Below are 20696 nucleotides of genomic sequence, written 5' to 3'. Positions count from 1 at the left end.
GTCTCCTCATGTTTTAACCCAATAGATGTGTGATGACCTGTGTACACATGTCATGTGTGATGGGGCACTATGTGGCACACTTCCCCTTCACACCTTTTACATGTGTGCATGTAGTACAAACTTGTCAAGCACTGCATCACTGGCATGGCACAGTCACCAACACCCCCAACTGTCCCCTGATGCCAGGTACACAGATAATGACACCTGACATCTAACTACCAGCGTGCCACGATGTGACTATGTCATGTGTGTCTCGTGTGTTCCCATGAGCTTGCTGTTGGTGTTCTGTCAACTGCATCTGCTGTTGCTGCATCCAACATGTGTCTGTGTGTAGATGGCCATGGCACACAATTACGCACACCAGGTCACATGTGGAATCACACGTAACGTGTGTTTGTATGCATCGAACATGGACTTGCGAGCTGAGGACATATCTGCGTAGTCTCAATGTATGTGTGATCAGTTTTGACATGTACCGCTTCAAGGCAAGGTCTGTGGTCTGTCCTTTTTCAATGACATGTGACCTGTGCGTCTAGCTTGCCGCCAGCTGTCTGTATGAGATAACATCCTTCTAATGCACTCCTGTAATGTGTCTGGCTGATAACTTACACTGGCCCACAGCTAGTTTCATGGCATGTCATGTGGACCTTGAGGATCCACGTTTGTAGCTGGCTCTTGGTAGGAGTATCACCTGGCTGGCATACGTGTCCAGGATGTATTGCACAGACCAGACTCTGTATGTGGCATATGTGTATTAGCTGTTGAACATGTGCTCAGTTCATTGACATTGGTGTTGTAATGTACTCACTCTTCGTTATCCCTTCCAAATTTCTGCAGGGCACCGCCTCTCCCCCGACCAATGCCAGACTTGGGTGCCCTGAGGGAACATGACTGCATACGGCGCTACCGCTTCTCGCAACAGTTGATTGAGAACTTGACCGCAAAGCTGGCACCACACCTCCAACCGCTACACAGGTATCCTACTGCGCTGACCCCCAAGATGAAGGTGATGGCAGCCCTACATTTTTTTGCCACCGGTACGTTACAATTCACCATAGCTGATGTTGGTGGCATGTCCCAGACCATGTTCAGCCGTGTCCTGCATGATGTTTTCGAAGCCATGTTGGTTCACCTGGATGAATTCATACATTTTCCAACTTATGAGCAGTTGACAGGTGTCAAGGGTGAGTTCTATGCCCTGGGAGGGATGCCCCATGTAATTGGGTCTATTGATGGGACACATGTGGCTTTGGTACCACCACAGGCACAGGAGGTAGCCTATCGAAACCGAAAACATTATCACTCCATTAATGCCCTTGTGGTGCATCTTGCTGACATGCTGATTTCCCATGTCTGTGCACGTTTTCCAGGGTCAGCACATGATGCCTACATCATGAGGCGTAGCAGTGTGCCAGAAATTATGCTGCAGCTGCGCAACAAACAAGCATGTCTTGTTGGTGGGTAGACTCTGTCTGTCCTGTATTTAGCGGTATCTTTGTATCTTACAGCTTCTCCTGACCCACTTCTGTACATGATGTTTGCATGTCTGGCTATCCCAACATGCCATGGCTGATGACGCCTCTCCGCAACCCCAGAACAGCTGCAGGTCACCATTACAACAACGCCCATGGGCATACCAGGCGAGTGATTGAGAGGACGTTTGGCCTCCTGAAGAGCCGATTCCGGTGCCTCCACTAGACAGGCGGGTCCCTCCCATATGCACCGGGGAAGGTCTAAAAAATCGTCCTCGTGTGCTGCATGCTGCACAACATGGCAGTGGAGAAAGCTGTGCCACTCATCCTGGATCCGGATGTGCAGGAACATCCACCCGTGGAGAATGAAGGGCTTGGTCACGAGGCAAGTGATGAGGAGGAGGAGGACATCCGGAGTCAGCTCATACGCAACTTCTTCTCATGATGGTGAGTCCCTGGGTCTGAGTGTGCATGCTTGGAGCCTTGTGAGGCATGTGTTGCAATGTGTGTGTCCAGCTGCATGTATGCTAAGTGACTTAGAGGTGTGTTCTGATGTGTCACTCGAGTGATGATGTAATTCCACAAATTTTAGCTGAGACACTCAATTTTCAACTAGCATGGTGACAACCTTATACATGTAGAGTAACTGACCATGCATGCGGATGACCATATTTTAGCTGACTTCTTGTGTGTCTCTCATCCCCTGGTAGTTGCGCATGCTGTCTGCTCGTGGCATTGTTGGGCTCCTGCTATTCCTCATGATTATTGCAACGTGTGCAGAATCAGCGTTACATGCACGGACATGGTGAAAAGTCTCCTTTGGGTAAGTATTTCAGCACGGCATTTTGGGTGTGGTAGTTGTTTTGAATGTGTGTGCACTGCTCCTGTGCATGTTTTGTTACAATGCATACATGTCGACTCACCATGGGGCACGTGACATGGAGCATGACTCGCATGAATTGATAGTCACACTTGGTGACAGTCATCTGTAATGGGATTGTGGATTGTGATGAAGGCATTAATGTGGGTAAAACTTCCCTCGGAAACATACGGGATGCGACGGGTTGACATAGTGTGGGACATCCCCATAATTGATTGAGGTACTTATAGAGCGCAGCTATCACCCTACGGGCATCTTGGCGCTTGCATTGGGGACCTGTCCTGGTTTTTCCCTGTAAGATAACCCGTACTGGGCATCCCCAAGGTGAAAGCCAGGCATCCCGCCGCGGGGGGCCGTTGTGGAGATTAAGCAGGCTTGTTGCCCAGAGCTGCATAGTGTGAACTCGTGCTTAGAGTGGGCACCGAAGCGAGAATTATCGAGTCCGTGGACAATTGGGTTCTGGACCCTGCCGCGTCGGGAATCGAACCTAGGTCCCAGGTCTGATCTCTGCTTCAGGGTATGCCTCCTCTAACCAGTGAGCTACACTTCTCCACTAGAGGCTCAATGGGGAATAGCAGCCTCTCCGTGTGCAGCAGGGGGTGTTTGGCTGACCCCCGTCACTTGTTTGGCAGTTCAATGGATTTACAGCATCTTTGGAGCAAAGGGGGGGGCCAGTGTAGGTCCCGCATGTTAATCCACATGACCTGTGCATCTGTTCATATTGATGCATTTGCCTAGGTGTGAGCCTGAGTAATAAAGGTGTTCCTCACCATCCAAGATGCCTCATCTCTGTCGATGCAGGTATCTTGCCACTGTGCATGCGGCATCTCTGGCATAGTTGTCAGAGATTTTGCATATGAGTCTATGTGTAGATTAGCAACATGCATGCTGGCAAACAGAGGCCAAAACCACAACCACCTCTTATAACACACCCACCAAAAGTTCAAACCCAGCCACACCCACAAATGGACCAATAAAAAGGGCCCACACACACAAACCATGCGCCTTTGCAACAAACCCACTGCTGCCAGACCCCACAGACAAACAACTGCACCTTACTCACACCTTAACTACACCTTAACTTACACACCTTGACATAACCACCTTCACAAAAACCCCCTCTTCACATTCACACCCACACCGTCACATCCACACCCACACACCCACAACCATCCACACCCACACCCCACACCATGCCCACAGACAAGAATCCAAAGTTCACAAGGGAGGAGCTGGACATCCTTGTCAACAAAGTCATCAGAGTCGAGCCACAACTCTTTGGAACATTGGTCAGACAGACCAGCATAGCTGAGAAATCAGCCATGTGGCAGAGGATCGTCGATCGGTTCAATGCTGTTGCGCCCATCAGAAGGACCAGGCATGAATGCCAAGCCAGGTGGTACGATCTGCGCAGGGAAGTCAAGCGCAAAATGAACGAAGAATATGCCCAGAGTAACATCACTGGAGGTGGGCTGCCCCGCAGACCGGTACATTACCATCCCTGGGAGGAGAAGGTGATGGCCACGCTTCCGCCGGTGGGAGTACACAGACTTGAAGGAGTCGCAGAGCCTGGTGAGTACACAAACAACTCACGTAACATGGGGGGAACGGCATCCACACCCCAACTACAACTAATGCACGCAACTACCCCCAAGCCCTCACCGGACACAACCACACTCAAAAACCACGCACATGCCACTAATGGGTCCATGCCCCATTCACTAAGCAAGGCCATGCCAAGTCACAGGCTACATGAAACACAAACCCAAGACTGGATGTCCGCGATGCTGGGAGGGTGGGGCTCACCAAACACATTGTGCAACTCAGAAGCAGACACCAATGCCCTCAGCCCATATGGCCTAGGGACATACCCATGCGCCATGCTCAATGCACAGGGACTGGCCAAGTACTGACAAGGTAGCTGACACTTGGCCCTGCTGTAGACAGCACAAGGCCCTCCTGTGACCACTGTACACTCAAACACCAACTCCACATGCCACATACCTAGCACAGGAACTCACACTCACTGTCATGCCAGCATGCACCATGAGGGGACAGACACATCACCAGGCAACGGATTTAGCCACTCCCACAATGGACATGTGACACAACAAGACCAACCCATAGCCAAATAAGCATCCTAGCATTAATTAGACAGGCCAAAGACTCAGGAGAACATATCAATCTGTCCCCCGCAACATACCCATCCACAAGTGTACATTGAGAGGAATGCTAGGCATATCCAACTACATTGAGGAACTGTGGCAACTTGAATATGTATGAAACATGGATGTCGCATGAAACACCATTAATATTGTCTGTCTCTCACACACAGGGCAACGTCATGGATCTCCCCCCAACACTGGGGGGGAACCATCACAGGCCCAGGCTCGGCCTGAAGATGATCCCACCGGCAGCGACGACTCTCACCACACCGTGGATGACCCCGACCAACCTGGCCCCTCTGGTGCCCAAGCCCCTGCAGCACCTGTTTCAGGTACATCTGTGCCAACCACCACCCCCATTCCCGCCACATCCCAGGAAACACCCAGGAGCCCTGCTCGCACTGAACAACAGAGCCTGTCTGACCAGGAGGGACAAGGTTCTCCGGGCACCCAGGAGGAGGCAGACAACCCCGCAAATGCCATCCCTCAGGGGTCCCGTAGACCTGATGTGCCCATAACGGCAGGCCCAGCTCGTGTGCGCAGGGGTGGTGGGAGTGGAGGCAGGCGGAGGCGAGAACCTGACCAGCCAGCTGAGGGAACCAGTATGTCACACATACGCCACATCCTGGACACATACCGGCGTGACACCAGGGGCATCAATCCAGGTAGTGGATACCCTCACAGACATCAAGGGGACCCTCGACGAGATGAAGAACCTGCAGGCCGAGCAACATGCCAGTCAACAACAACACCAAGGATGGATGGAGGCAAGACTGGCTGAGCTCCTGGCGGTGCAAACGGACATGAGCCGTTAACTCCGTCGGATCGCCGACAACATGGGCAACCCTCCCTGTGCCACCAGGCGAAGACCACCACCAGCCACAGGGAGGGAGGAGGAGGAGGATTCGTCCGAAGGAGCATCACAAGCATCGTCAAGGCCTGCATCTGAGGGTCCCCCCAGGAAGGTGGGTCGTCCACGGAAAAGACCGTGTGAGTCAGCGGACCATCCACATCTCCCAGGTCACCTTAGTTAAGGTGTAGTTAAGGTGTGAGTAAGGTGCAGTTGTTTGTCTGTGGGGTCTGGCAGCAGTGGGTCTGTTGCAAAGGCTCATGGTTTGTGTGTGTGGGCCCTTTTTATTGGTCCATTTGTGGATGTGGCTGGGTTTGAACTTTTGGTGGGTGTGTTATAAGAGGTGGTTGTGGTTTTGGCCTCTGTTTGCCTGTTTGGATGTGCCAGGTCAGTGTTTTCAATGTATTTTATCCTGTAGACGTGTTTTGTGGTGTTGTGCGATTCGAATTGACCCTCCTTGTGCTGTTTTACAGTATCCTGGTTCAGTACGAGTAATTATCGCGTATCTAAGGTGCGTACATACGCTATGTTGTTGTACAGTGGTCACATATGCAATGGTGTTGTACGATTCGTACATACGCGATACTGGGTGAGGGTGCTGGTGTACAGGCCTGGGGTACGGTGCGTACGGGCATGGTGTACGGACCTGGGGTACGGTGAGTACAGGCACGGGGCTGGGGTACGGTGCGTACAGGCACGGGCCTGGGGTACGGTGTTGGGGTACGGTGCGTACAGGCATGGGCATGGTGTACGGGCCTGGGGTAAGGTGCGTACAGGCACGGGGCTGGGGTACGGTGCATACAGGCACGGGCATGGTGTACGGGCCTGGGGTGAGGTGCGTACAGGCACGGGCATGGTGTACGGGCCTGGGGTAAGGTTCGTACAGGCACGGTCCTGGGGTACGGTGTTGGGGTACGGTGCGTACAGGCATGGGCATGGTGTACGGGCCTGGGGTACGGTGCGTACAGGCACAGGCATGGTGTACGGGCCTGGGGTACGGTGTGTACAGGCACGGGGCTGGTGTACAGTGTTGGGGTACGGTGCGTACAGACACGGGCATGGTGTACGGGCCTGGGGTAAGGTGCGTACAGGCACGGGCATGGTGTACGGGCCTGGGGTATGGTGCGTACAGGCACGGGGCTGGGGTACGGTGCGTACAGGTACGGGGCTGTGGTACGGAGGTGGGGTATGGCGCGTACATGTACGGGGCTGGGGTACAGTGTGGACATGGGGGGTACGGTGCTGACATATGGGGGTACGGTGCTGACATATGCGGGGGTGGGGGGGTCTGTGCGACTCGTACGCGGGCACAAGTTTAGCCGTGTACATGAGTGGTTCAGCGTTCGCTCCGTACGGGCCATTTTACATGCGGTTGTATATTCGGACAGACGGGACGGATCGTACTTGCGCGCTCGGACTTCATTTTTACGAATTGTACGTAAAAATGTACGGGGACATGTCGGGGACTTTTCCCGATACGAGGACGTGTCGGGGACTTTTTCCGATACGATTCGTATGTATTTTTCACATACGAATCGTACTTCACCGGATGGACGGTCCTTGTACGAATTGTATGTAAAAAAATACGGATACGAATCGTACAGGACATAAAAATTAACGGATCGGAATCGGCACCTAAATAATATTGTATTTTTCAATCCTATTATTTAATATATAACCAAAATCAAAAATACAGTTTTATAAAGAATAAATTGGTAAGTCATTTTCTATAGATAATTATATTTTTGTGATATTTTCCATTATTTTTTCATTATTTTGAAATAGTTGTGTGTTTTTTACAACAAATTACCCAAACTAATTTGAATATATTAGTAAAAAATATTTTGTATATTATAATATTAATTACTATATATTGTACAATTGTTTCAAAAATTTGTATAACATTTTTAACAGTTTTTACAATCAAAAACATTTTGGACACATACATTTTTAGAATATTATTGTTTTATATTAACTTCAATGGTACACATTCTTTTTTCTAATTTATTTATGTTTTAATTTTTTTGTAAGTTGATTTTTTCATCTATACCTATTATTGTTTGGGCGCTTCTGGAAAGAGAAGCGTGCATTTGGGAGCTGCGTCTCAGTGGTTAAGGTAAGTTTATTTTAAATCATTTTTAAGGAAATTTAAGAGTAGAGGCAAGGTAGTTCGGTTTTGAATACGGTTTGTATTGTCCCCTTTTGGATCTTGATATGTGGTGTTGTGCGTTGGTAATTATATGTGTAGTACCATGAAAACGTTGTAGGTTTAGTGATATGTCGTATATAAGGGGTCTATTATGATGTTGTGCAGATTGCCACCGCCCGGGCGGCGGTGGCGATTCGCACGCCATCACACCATATTACTATGACGGGGGTACCGCAACGGACGGAAAGTCCGTCCGCTCATTTCCGCCGGTCGGATTGCCAGCATGGCGAAAAATGCCTACAATATGGTGGCGGTGCCTTGTAGGAACCTCCATCCATATTAGGATGCCTGCGGTGGGTATGCCTTTCCATGGCGGAGAGTCCGCCATGAAAAGGCATACGTGAATAACTGTGGGGGCCCGTTGCTGGCCCCCGGTGGGTGGGGGGTGGGTGGCTGCACTTGGGGGGTACCCATGGTACCCCCCTTCATTGGGATAAACAAGGTGGCAGGCACCGCGTGGTGCCTGTCACGTTGTGCATGCCAATGCACAACATGTATCTTTTACATTGCAGCGTGCTGCTTACAGTGCCGCCACCGCAATGTAAAAGATGCGGGATGCGACCGTCAGGGTGGCGGTCGCATCCTAATTGGCCTAACGGGACCGCCACACCTTTGGCGGTCAGTCCCGTTTACCATCAGGTGGCGAGCGGACAAAGTCCGGCCGCCATTGTAATGGGGCCCTTAGTTATGTGTAGATTAGCATGTATAGAGTTATTGTAGTTGTTTTTAAGTGTAATATATAGGGCCTGATTACTGTCTCAGTCGGAAAGACTTCAACCATAGGTCGGAGGCTTTCCAACTGAGACCCCCAGTTTCACTTCCGACCGGCTGATTACAATACAGACGGTTTGAAGTGAAACCGACCAGACATTCCGTCTGACTTCCGAAGGGCTCAAGAAGCCCGTCGACCAGTCGGAACGGCACATAATCCATATGGATGCCGTGTTAGCAGGGCCTCCATCACCGAGAGGCCCACGGTTGGTGGCTGAGGGGGTACATAATATGCTCCCTTGTTGATTCCCTGCACCGTGTGGGGTGCCTGCCATTCTGTGCAGAGATGAACACCACCTCCCATTTCCCTATGGGAACTTGTGCTTCAGACAGTTTACGGCTGTAGCACATGCTCCCATAGGGAAATGTTAAAATACGCCGCACTGCACCATGTTTGGCCGCATCGTAATTAGGCAGTAGGGACTACCATTCGGAGGTCGGTCGGTCCCGTTTCCGCGATGGTGTTGGACTTTCTAATAAGGCATCTAGTGTTATTAATATGTGTATGTGCAGGAGGGATTTGTGTTGTTTTTTATTTTTAACAGGTGGACTTGTTCCTGATTTGGAGTTCCATGGATGATGCAGTTACCATTTCTTAGGAAATGTGTATTAGTTTATTAATAAGTAATAAATATTTTACATTTCCATTTTTTCAGCTTTCCTGAAGCGTTTATTTAAAAAAAAAAAAAAAAATCATGTTTTTTATGGTTAGACTCTATGGAGGATTACATCTGTGGACAGTTGTAATTCTCAATTTTATTTTTTGGGCAAAATAAATAGTAAAAATAACAGCGTGGAGAGTGGGCACCCTTGCCTTGTGCTACGAAGGAGAGCAAAAAAGGTGGATCAACCACAGGTTACTTAGGCAATAGGAGCACTATAGAGTCTTGTCTTTTTAGCAAAGTACGCATCCCCTAGGCCCATGACCTCCATCATCCGGAACAGGTATGGCCACTTCATACGGTCAAACGACTTCTCATCCTCATCCTGCTGCATCTGCAACATAGATGTATTGCGTCCTCAGATGAACTGCTGAAGTTTGATCATGCACAAACCGAATCTGTGGGGAGAAAATCAGTATTGGAATACAGACCTTGATTTTATTGGCCAAAACCTTCGCCATAATCTTCATATCTACGTTTACGAGGGATATCTGTTCTAAGTTGGCACATTGAAGTGGTTCTCTGCCAGGTTTGGTAAAATAATGAAATAAGCCCTCTACTGAATTCGACAAGAGGATCTGTGCCTGTGGATATAACCCTTAACAATCTGCCCCAAAAAAGGCACTATGATGTGTTAACTGATTTTGTATAAATCAAATGGAACACTATTGTCTACTGGGGCCTTCCCAGTTGTCATCTTGTCATTGGCCTGTGCAATTTCTTTGTGCTAATGCCAACACCAAGGGGCTCATTATGATGGTGGGAGGATCGCCACCGCCGGGCACACGGTGGCGATCCTCCCTCCATCATAATTTGATTCACCCACTGCCAAATTAGGATGGCGGTGGGAATCACATTGGTTCCGCGGCGGACGGAAAGGCGGTCCTTTTCCGCCCGCCTTGCGGAAACGGGAACCAGGGCATCATTGTGGTGGTGCCGTGCAGGCACTGCCGTAGTGATTAGGATGAGCTCTATCGTCTGTTTTTTTGCGGCAGATATCCAGCTGCATAAAGACAGGTGGAGACTGGCTTTGGGGGGCTGCACTGGGGGGGTACCCAAGGTACCCCCCTACATTGCCATGCACAAGGTGGCAGGCACCGCGTGGTGCCTGCCACCTTGTGCATGGAAATGCACATCGTAGCGTTTTCACATTGCATACACTGCTGCAGCCAGCAGCACCGTCCACTATGTGAAAAGGCCAAGATGTGCCCGCCAGTGTGGCCGGCGCATCCTAATTTGGCTGGTGGGACCGCCACACATCGGCGTTATGATGGCAGCAGACTGATGTAGGCCCACCATCATAATGAACCCCTAGTGACTGTGCCTGATCTTGTGACATGGCCGGTAGGGTAGGGCCGGCTAGAAGCGCCTATTCCGTGGATGAATGATCCGGCCCGGTTAAGGAGTCATGGGAATTGTAAAAATTGGCATATTCCTGCAATATATTGTGCAGGCCAGTAATGGGTACATCACATGCAAATCTGATGGTCTGTATTGTTGCGTGTGACTGCGTCTGACGCAGCTGCTCAACAAAACACCATCCAGCCCTTTTCGCTATCTTAATGCCGTTGCCGCAAGCAAAAACCATTCTCTCTGCTTCTGCAGTGTAATGAGGGTTATTATCGATCTTGGTGGAGAGCAGTTCTATATGAACGGTGAGGGTTGGTGAAGCGTTTTATGCCGTAGTCAGGCAAAGGGTGGTTTCCGTCACCTGCTTGCGTTGTGCCTCACAACAGCGCTTGAAAGCTGCTGAGTCGCACATCAAACCTCCTCTCAGAGAGGCCTTTCTGGCTGCCCAGAGAACCTGTGCTGAAGAAATGGATACAGCATTCTCATATCAAATTGCATCTCAGTTAGTTGCACAACCGATGGTTGTCCTCAGGGGCTTTGTACCATGTTGTGTTCATGCGCCTGGTGGGGTTGTAAGAGACAGAGGTCAAGGTAAAGCGACACACGGGCGTGGTCAGATGTATATTTCAGTATAATCAAGGCAGCCAGTAGATCACGATTATCAGACAAAATATGTTGAATAAAATACCGCCATATTTAATATTGTCAAACAGAAATACTGTGTTCAGGAATGCCCCAGTCAAGAGTATAGATTTTAAGGTAATATAGTTGTTAGTAATATCGAAATCATTAATTTAGTTTACATAAATATTATTCTTAAGAATATCGTATTTGAATTCTTTTTAGGTATTTTAGTATGTTTTTTTTATTTTATAAATATTTTGTTTTGATAATGTTGCCTAATATTGTTTTTAAAATGTTAGTATTTTTAGAATTAAATTTGTATCTTTAAGTACTATAGCAGTTTGTGTGATTCATAGGAGTTTAGGGTGGGAAGTAAACAAATTATAATTAATCAATAAATATAAATTAAATATAATATTTTTTATAAAATTCAAAATTAATTGTTAATTGCATAATTAATTAAAAAAATATTTAAGTTTTAGTAGCAGCGTGTTTGTTTTGCAGGGGTATAGGGAAGGAAGTTACTTCATTATAACTAATAAGGGGCCGATTCCGATCCTGTTAAACCCGGGTACGAATGGTCGTACGGAGCGTATTCTCCATACGACTCGTACCCGGGAAATCCTCCTTACAAACCAGCAAGTACGAATCGTACAGAAATACCCTTTCCGTACGATTCGTACAAATCTACGTGCGGCAAAAAAATACCCACAATTCCGATCCGGGACATCGCGTACGTGACGTACTGACGGAGTCAGGCAGCGTTTTACAGACCAGCAAGTACGATTCGTGTCTACGTCACTCCGCACGGCTAATATTTTACGGCAGCCAAAAACTCCCGGGAAATTGAGGACGACGCGAAGAAGGAGCACCTGTACGTGACGGACAGCCATGGACCCCATCCTACGTGTCATCCCGGCCCTCATAGCCTATGACCTGGTGCACAGAAACCGACACAGAAGCCGCAGAAGGTCAGAACAACACCCAGGGGCAAGGGGGGGGGGCAGGGGCAGGAAACATAACTCCCACCCAAGTAAAAAAGTATATATGTCCTGTACATACATTACCTCCTGGGTCCGGTCACTTCGGGAGGGCGTGTCCACCAAGGCCTGCGTCCCGCCACAACGGAAGTGGACGTGGACGCGTCCCGTCACCACAACAATGGTGGTACGGACCGTACCCACGCCTTTAGAGCGTGGGTACGGGTCGTACCACGCGTACCCCTACGTCACCCCAACAATGGTGGTATGGCCCGTACACACGCTCTAAAGGTGTGGATACGGCCCGTACCACCATTGTTGGGGTGACGTAGGGGTACGCGTGGTACGACCCGTACCCACGCTCTGAAGGCGTGGGTATGGGCCGTACCCCTACGTCACCCCAACAATGGTGGTTCGGCCCGTACCCACGCTCTAAAGGCGTGGGTACGGCCCGTACCACCATTGTTGGGGTGACGTAGGGGTACGCGTGGTACGACCCGTACCCACGCTCTGAAGGCGTGGGTACGGGTCGTACCCCTACGTCACCCCAACAATGGTGGTACGGCCGTACCCACGCTCTAAAGGCGTGGGTACGGCTCCTACCACCATTGTTGGGGTGACGTAGGGGTACGGCCCGTACCCACGCTCTGAGGGCGTGAGTACGGCCCATACCACCATTCTTGGAGTGACGTAGGGGTACGCGTGGTACGACCCGTACACACACTCTACGAGCGTGGGTACGGACCGTACCAGTACATCAGTGATACAAGGCGTACACTTGCCACAAATGTTATCATAGGGCCTGGTGCAGCATCTGACCAGTATATTGGGGGGTGTTTGCCCAGGAGAGCAGTGTACTGCACCAAGGGTGCAGGCGGGTGGGTGGGTGTCTGGCTATGATCCACATCAGTGAACAGAGACATAGGGGTGGGTGCCTATCACTCCCAGCAGTGGACAGAGACATGGGGGTGGGTGCCTATCACTCCCAGCAGTGGACAGAGAGATAGGGGTGGGCGCCTATCACTCCCAGCAGGGCCCAGACATATGAGGGGTGGGTGCCTATCACTCCCAGCAGTGCCCAGACATATGAGGGGTGGGTGCCTATCACTCCCAGCAGTGCCCAAACATATGAGGGGTGGGTGCCTATCACTCCCAGCAGTGGACAGAGAGATGGGGGTGGGTGCCTATCACTCCCAGCAGTGCCCAGACATATGAGGGGTGGGTGCCTATCACTCCCAGCAGTGCCCAGACAAATGAGAGGTGGGTGCCCAATCACTCCCAGCAGTGCCCAGACATATGAGGGGTGGGTGCCTATCATTCCCAGCAGTGCCCAGACATATGAGGGGTGGGTGCCTATCACTCCCAGCAGTGGACAGAGAGATGGGGTGGGTGCCCATCACTCCTAGCAGTGCCCAGACATATGAGGGGTGGGTGCCTATCACTCCCAGCAGTGCCCAGACATATGAGGAGTGGGTGCCTATCACTCCCAGCAGTGGACAGAGAGATGGGGGTGAGTGCCTATCACTCCCAGCAGTGGACAGAGAGATGGGGGTGGGTGCCTATCACTCCCAGCAGTGCCCAGACATATGAGGGGTGGGTGCCTATCACTCCCAGCAGTGCCCAGACATATGAGGGGTGGGTACCTATCACTCCCAGCAGTGCCCAGACATATGAGGGGTGGGTGCCTATCACTCCCAGCAGTGGACAGAGCGATGGGGGTGGGTGCCTATCACTCCCAGCAGTGCCCAGGCATATGAGGGGTAGGTGCCTATCACTCCCAGCAGTGGACAGAGAGATGGGGCTGGGTGCCTATCACTCCCAGCAGTGCCCAGACATATGAGGGGTGGGTGCCTATCACTCCCAGCAGTGCCCAGACATATGAGGGGTGGGTGCCTATCACTCCCAGCAGTGGACAGAGAGATGGGGGTGGGTGCCTATCACTCCCAGCAGTGCCCAGACATATGAGGGGTGGGCGCCTATCACTCCCAGCAGTGCCCAGACATATGAGGGGTGGGTGCCTATCACTCCCAGCAGTGGACAGAGAGATGGGGGTGGGTGCCTATCACTCCCAGCAGTGCCCAGACATATGAGGGGTGGGTGCCTATCACTCCCAGCAGTGGACAGAGACATGGGGGTGTGTACATCATCCTCAGATGAGCACAACTCCATGGGTGTATGAAGGCATCCACAATGTGCGACTATGTTGAGAGTGCCATAACAACACATCACTGACAGCAGTGTCCCACTCCCATGAGGATGGATGTCCTTCCCCCACTGCATGACACACCACATGTGTGTGTGATGACAAATGAGACATGCATACCCACCCCTTGCGGATGCAGCACAATACACACACTGAGATCATGCAACAAGACTGCAGAGTCATGTTAAACCCTACTAAACTAAGAGAGCCAAAGAGAACACACACTGTCACGCACATTCCAGGACTGATAGGAATGTACAGGTGCTGGGAAAGCCACCAAGTGGTTGTCTCCCATGGAAGGAAAAGGGTAGAGTTCCCACAGATACAATGCCCACAATTGTCAGTCAGGTACCCAAATTCCCAGCAGAACAAGTAACATCTGTGTGCTAGGCTGGGAGTACACACACGCATAGTGCGTAAAAGGGACCATTTTCACATGAAGCCATGGCAACATACTCCATACACAAGTACAGTACTACCAAAGATGGCACAGACGATGCAGGTGGAGACATTGCTGAGCAGGCATGGCCAAAGTTGAAGGGATCTGTCACACACCAAGGAAATGTAGACACAGGTCAGCACAACAATTGGGAAACACCCTGCAGGGAAGATGTCAGGTGCCACAGAGGAAGGAACACTCATTGGGACAATGTCTCTAAACACTAAGAGCTTACATGACCAAAGATTATTTGCAGAGACCTTGTGATGGCACGTAGATACCAGGGTCCACCCCATGAGCAGCACACTACAACATTTTCCAGACACCTAACACATTATCACCACCCCAACTCAGGGAGCAGCAGCACCAACATCAATACCAGAAAAGCAATAGTGTGCAAAGGAAAAACAAAATGCTTTATTCAGCATTCAAAAGAAAATTTGGAAAAGTACACTATTTACAAGGCCCATAGGCCAGTCCAGGTGCGAAGTCCTGGGGGGGACACATTGTCACGCGTCTCCCCTAGCTTGCCTGCACATTTGACTATTCCTGTTCATCCACTGGGGTGGGGCATCATGTGGGGAAGGACAAGGCACCGCAGGGACAGGAGGGGCAAGGGTAGGTGTTGTGGGTGCAGGGACGGACGACTCTGCCACAGGGGGTGGGGCAGCGCCAAAGGGGGTGGTTAGCAGGGCGCTGCACACGTCCACAAGCTCGGCCAGCATCTCCCCTGCACCCGAAGAACCCACAGGCCCCATGGAGGGGTGGGGTCGGAGGGATGGGTTGCAGCGCTACTGGGGGAGGTGGTGGACAGGGGGAGGCTCAACTCCCCTACCTGTGGAGTGCCTTGCCCGTTTGCGGGCTGGTGAACCAGTGGGGTTGAGGCCCAGTCCAGCTAAGTAGGTCTCCTTCTCAGATTGTGGGGCAGGGGAGCCGAGGGGAGTGACATTGGAGGGACTGGGGAGTGAGGAATGCGGACTCCGACTGTGGCTGCGTGTCTGCCTGTGTGCCCCAGACCCAGTGGGTGTGCCTTCTTCCCCCTGAGTGTGCGTGACAGGAGGTGTGCGCTTGCCCTTCCGTGTTGGTGTGCTGCCTGTGTCTGGTGGGGTGCGTGCCTGGGAACGTCTGGGTGTGCTTGGGACAGGCATGGGAGTGGGGAGTGTGGATGGTGCAGGGGTAAGGGGGGACGAAGCGCTGCAGGAGACCCACTGCTGCCGTCAGTGACGAGTCCATGGACCTCAGCAACATCCGTTGGTCAGACATTGCTGCTGACATGCCCTCCATGTACGACACCATCTGTGTAAGCAGTCTGGTGTGGCCATGGAGGACACTCAGCAGCGATGTCTGCCCAACCTGCAACTGCCGCAGAATGTCCACAGACTCGGCAGTGAGGGCAACAGGGGAGACTGGGGCAGGGGGTGCGGTGCCTGGCACAAAGGAGACATGTTGTTGCCTAGCACGGACAGAAGGGACCGGAGCAACTGGGAGGGCGGTGATGGGAATGGAGGGGGCGGCAATAGATGTACTGCTGCTGCCAGCTGTTGGAGCAGCCTCCGCCACATCTGGGAGCTCAGCCTCGGACCCGTCAGTGTCGTAGTCGGTGTCGCCACCAGACAGATCCTCCGCCTGACTCCCCTCGCCCTCCGTGCCACTTGCTGTGCCAGACTCGCCAGCACTGGTGGCACCGGTGCTGGATCCCTCCTCCACGTCTGTGCAGGTGTCTCCCTCGGTGTCCCCCTACGATGCTGTGGCAAGGTGAGGAGACAGGAAATAATCAGACACGAGTATACATATGACACATGAGTCCAAACTAAATAGGTCACAGTGCATATCATGAAAAGCATCATGAGTAACATCTACAATACTACACACATATGTAAGCCCTGCACTACCCAGTTGGTTGACCAACCATGCCACTTGGAAACAATGGAGATTATGACACAACAGCAAAGAACTTGATATCGAATTATACTGAGAAGCTAGTGTCTGGGGACAGTTGAGCACAGCATCTGGACCACACACCATTGCCAAAAATGCATGAGCAGGAACCATGTCTTTTAACTTTTGACACATGCTGCAAAGCACAAATATTAAACCCTGCACAACATGACTGGGTCACTGCATGTTGAGTGTCTGTTCAGACTATCATCACACACAGGCCAGACCTGGCAAGGAGACATAAGGTTTGTACATGTATGCCTTGCCCGCACAAACCCCTCCTACCTCAGACAATGTGATTGAAACAGAGCAAGGACTTACGCCTCTTAATCTGGGTTTACTAAAATGTGCATCAAGAACTCCAAAATGTACTCGAATTACCCCTCGTGCGGCTCACCACACATATTATTGACAAACAACCATCATCAGATAGTTGTACAGAGACACACAGGCACTGGCCAGTGTGAGTATGCACAAGCCACATGGGGTCACCCTGTACAGTGGACACATGTAGCACACTTTACGTAAATACAAATGAGGCCAGGGAACAATACCATAGAGGCCAACCTATGCTGAACACACAGAGAATGTCCACAGTGTTGGATGACACACATGATTCCTAGGAAAAGGTGTCTCAGGGGACCGTATTGGCCACACTGCTCCATGGTCCTGGATAGATCTGACTGCAACAGGAGCAACCGTCCCCGCACTATGCATATCTCCCCCTCATGCACATCATGTCTGAGGCCACAACACCGGTCATGCATGCTGCAAGTCTGTTCATTTTAAGCCTCACACTCCTATGTTGAGACTGCACCAGTGCCAACAATTATGGACCCCCAAATGACTGAACTGGACAGGGCACAGGCAAGGTCCCAAGACATGTCACAGATCACCCCCACACATGATGCTGCAAGCATTGGGCACTTGGATTAACTGGCAACCTAGATTACGTTGTGCAAGAGTGACTACACACAGACCAGGGAACACATGTCAAGGAGGGGAAGGGAGGAAGAACAGCACCGGTTGACTTGGGAGAACAGGATATGCATTGCACATATAAACCCTGGCAGTGTATCCAGGCACCTGAGCACTTCCAAAAGCTGGTGACAGACAACAAACACACATGTACCTACCCCCTCCTTGCTGCTGTTTCTCCTGTAACCGCCTATCCATGTCAGGGAAGACCACCGCTAGGACACGTTTCATTTGGTGGGTCAGTAGCCGACGCCCGCCGTGCTTTCGGGGAGGTGAGTCCTCCAGCAGGACCCGGGCGATCCTCCTGGTCCAGCACCGGATGTCCTGCCAGCGTTTCCTCACTTGGGGTAGGCGCCGACACCGAACCTCCACCGACATCACGGCCCTGACGGCCCGCTTCCAAATTCTTCCCTTCTCGTAGGCGGTTACCTGTGAGGAAGACAAAGTGAGACAACATCACTACACCTGCTCCTTGTCAGAGAGACACACATTTGAACATTTTTCGTACACGGCGTGTACACACTGGTCGTACACGTGTACGACCAGTGTGTACACGTATGTGTACGAACAGTGTGTACACGTCCATGTACACACTGGTCGTACATGTACGTGTATGAACAGTGTGTACATGGACGTGTACAAACAGTGTGTACACGTCCGTGTACACACTGTTCGTACACGTACGTGTACACACTGGTCGTACACGTCCGTGTAAACACTGTTTGTACACATACGTATACACACTGTTCGTACACGGACGTGTACACACTTGTCATACACGTACGTGAACACACTGTTCGTACACGTACGTGTACGACCAGTGTATACACGTACGTATACGAACAGTGTGTACACGTCTGGTCGTACACGTACGTGTACACACTGGTCATACACGTACGTGTGTATGGTCCTTACACACACACGTACTCCTACACCAACACCAATATAGTGATACATACCGTACAGACGCCCTCAGAGTGTGTGTACGGTGCGTTTCACATCTTCCACTGGTGATAGAAGGTGCACAGGACAGGAATGGAGGTCTCACACTCACACATGGCAGAACATCAAGTAATTGTCAGTCCAGTTCTTCATGTGCGGGGCCTATGTGTGTCAGGCAGTGATATGCCACTTTTCTCCTCGTGTTTGCACAATAGATGTGTGATGACCTCTGGACAGATGGCATGTGTGATGGGGCACTATGTGGCACACTTCCCCTTCACATTGTGCACATGTGTGCATGTAGTACAAACGGGTCAGCAACTGCATCACTGGTATGGCACAGTCACCCACACCCGCAACTGTCCCCTGATGACAGGGACACTGACACCTGACATCTCACTACCAGCGTGGGGCGATGTGACTATGTCGTGTGTGTCATGTGTTCCCATGAGCTTGCTGTTGGTGTTCCGTCAACTGCTTCTGCTGTAGCTGCATTCAACATGTGACTGTGCGTAGATTGCCATGGCACACATATACGCACGACATGCCACATGTGGATTCACACGTTACGAGTGTCTGGATGCTTCGAACATGTTCTTTTGACATGAGGACATATCTGCGTCGTCTCCATGTCTGTGTTTTATTTTTTCATGTGTACCCCTTCATCGCAATGTGTGTGAGCTGCTAATTTTTAATGACATGTGCCCTGTGTGTAGCTTGCCGCCAGCTGTCGGTATGAGATGACATCCTTCAAAAGCTGATATGTGGATGTATGTCACTCCTGTGATGTCTCTGGCTGTTCACTTACACTGGCCCACAGCTTGTTTCAGGGGATGTAATGTAGAACTTGACAATAAACGGTTGTAGCTGGCTCTTCGTAGGAGTCGCATCTGGCTGGCATACGTGTCCTGGATGTATAGAACAGACCAGACTCTGTATTTTGCAGATGTGTATTTGCAGTAGAACATGTGCTACGTTTATTGACATTGGTGTTGTGATGTACTCACTCTTCGTTATTCCTTCCAAATTTCTGCAGGGCACCGCCTCTCCCCCGACCAATGCCAGACTTGGGTGCCATGAGGGAACGTGACTGCATACTCCGTTACAGATTCACCCAACAGTTAATTGAGGACCTGACAAACAGGCTGGCACCACACCTCTAACTGCGACACAGTTATCCCACTGCGCTGACCCCCAAGATGAAGGTGATGGCAGCCCTACATTTTTTTGCCACCGGTACTTTTCAATTCACCATAGCTGATGTGGGTGGCATGTTCAGCCGTGTCCTGCATGATGTTTTAGAAGGCATGTTGGAGCACCTGGATTAATTCATCCATTTTCCGACTTGTGAGCAGTTGACGGTGTCAAGGGTGAGTTCTATGCCCTGGGAGGGATGCCCCATGTAATTGGGTTCATTGATGGGACACATGTTGCTTTGGTGCCACCACAGGCACAGGAGGTAGCCTATCGAAACAGAAAACATTATCACTCCATTAATGCCCTTGTGGTGTGTCTTGCTAACATGCTGATTTGCCATGTCTGTGCACGTTTTCCAGGGTCAGCACACGATGCCTACATCATGAGGCATAGCAGGGTGCCAGAAATGATGCTGCGGATGCACAACAAACGTGCATGTCTTGTTGGTGGGTATACTCTGTTTGTCCTGTATTTAGCGGTATCTTTGTATCTTACAGCTTCTCCTGACCCACTTCTGTACATAATGTTTCCATGTAGGGGACTCTGGCTATCCCAACATCCATGGCTGATGACGCCTCTCCGCAACCCCAAAACAGCTGCAGATCACTGTTACAACAACACCCATGGGCAGACCAGGCGAGTGATTGAGAGGACGTTTGGCCTACTGAAGAGCAGATTCCGGTGCCTTCATAAGACAGGCGGATCTCTCCCATGTGCACCGGTCAAGGTCTGCAAAATCTTCATCGTGTGCTGCATGCTGCACAACATGGCAGTGGAGAAAGCTGTGCCACTCATCCTGGATCCGGATGAGCAGGAACATCCACCCGTGGAGGATGAAGGGCTTGGTCATGAGGCAAGTGAGGAAGAGGAGGAGGAGGAGGAGGAGGACATCCGGAGTCAGCTCATCCGCAACTTCTTCTCATAATGGTGAGTCCCTGGGTCTGAGTGTGCACGCTTTTAGCCTTGTGTGGCATGTGTATCGATGTGTGTATCCACCGCACTGTATGCTAAGTTACTTAGAGGTGTGTTCTGATGT

General features: G+C 50.9%; 1 protein-coding gene across 1 annotated transcript in view; it reads left to right on the top strand.

Annotated features, from left to right (window-relative positions):
• The window catches only part of KIRREL3 (kirre like nephrin family adhesion molecule 3), a 4147526-nt gene that overhangs the window by 3778996 nt on the left and 347834 nt on the right, over positions 1–20696 (top strand). The gene's annotated exons all lie outside the window — the stretch shown is intronic.

Source organism: Triturus cristatus, chromosome 3_2 (genome assembly GCF_964204655.1).
Source record: "Triturus cristatus chromosome 3_2, aTriCri1.1, whole genome shotgun sequence".
In the NCBI taxonomy this organism is placed as follows: domain Eukaryota; kingdom Metazoa; phylum Chordata; class Amphibia; order Caudata; family Salamandridae; genus Triturus; species Triturus cristatus.
This window is presented reverse-complemented; position numbering and strand designations above follow the sequence as displayed.